The sequence below is a fragment of the Rhagoletis pomonella genome, unplaced genomic scaffold, assembly GCF_013731165.1.
Source record: "Rhagoletis pomonella isolate Grant_MI unplaced genomic scaffold, Rhpom_1.0 Rhpom_scaffold_00003, whole genome shotgun sequence".
Classification (NCBI taxonomy): Eukaryota; Metazoa; Arthropoda; class Insecta; order Diptera; family Tephritidae; genus Rhagoletis; species Rhagoletis pomonella.
In genome coordinates, this window is record NW_023458557.1 from 37,788,018 (window position 1) to 37,789,221 (window position 1,204).

Here is a 1,204-nt window from a genome sequence, read left to right on the forward strand (position 1 = left end):
TTGTGCCATAAAAAAATAGATAAAAAAGTTTAAATTAAATTTAAGAATAACAAAAAAAATAAAATAAAATTATAAAAAAAAAATAAAATAAAAAAATTTTCCCTGCGCCCGGGCTTGAACCTGGTACCTCAGGCATACCACGCGAGTGCTTTGCTCTGTCGGCCATTGCGACTGTTGGAGCGCCGCGAGCAAAAAGGCATACAGTTGCTTTTCATAGGGGATGAATTGGCATACTATGTCATCAACTGGTAATCCGAGAATCCGGTAATTAGAGAATAAGCGAAAAGTTTGCTCTCAAAAATGGAACATAATCCAGAAGTACGGGAACGCAAAAAACCACATTTCGTGCCCAGAATTTGAGAAACAGCTGATTCGCGTTGTTTTTGTTTTTATCACTTAAATGCAAACTCTTGGAAATTGAATTTTTGTTCCACAAATTTGATTTTAAGTATATAAAGATTAAAAATACATTCACTATTCCTTAAAAGCACCAAGTAAATGCAGGCAACATGTAAACTTAAAACAGCTGATATGCACTTTGACACTTTATCCATTTTTACCCGGAGAAAAAGTCCGGGCTGTTCGGGCAGGAAGAAGAAGACACTTACGATCCAATATGTTGCAATTTTCGCTCTCTATTACCCATTTTGTTGAGTACGGGAATGATTTCTGGGCTATTTTGGGCACCCGCTGGATCCGACGTTGCGTACAGCGTACGACTAAAATTTCGAAGCATTTCCAAATCCCCATTTGTCTAGTTATCAGTGTTGCCAAAACATTTTTTTATTTTTACCAAAAACGCCAGAAAAAGTGACTAAATTTAATAAAAATCAAGTAAGAAAGTCTACGTCCGGGCGGAGCCGAACATTAAATACCCGGCGCAAGTATTAAATATATGTTTTTCACATCTCCAAAATCTACCGCTACATGGTAAGCCGCGGTGTATCAATTTTGAGTAAATTAGCGTCCTTAAATTTCGAAATATTGAAGTTTCAAGCATTCCTGAAATTTGCCGTTAAATAAAAAGCGGCCGTAATTTTTTTCTGATTTCAATAATTTTCAACATTTTGCTTTTATGTGGTAAGCACAATAACCGTACTGAGTTTGGTAAAAATTGGTTGAACGGTTACCGAGATACATATATGTGATCATAAGTAGGCGGTGCCACGCCCATTTTCCAAAATTTTATCATAAACGTATTTCT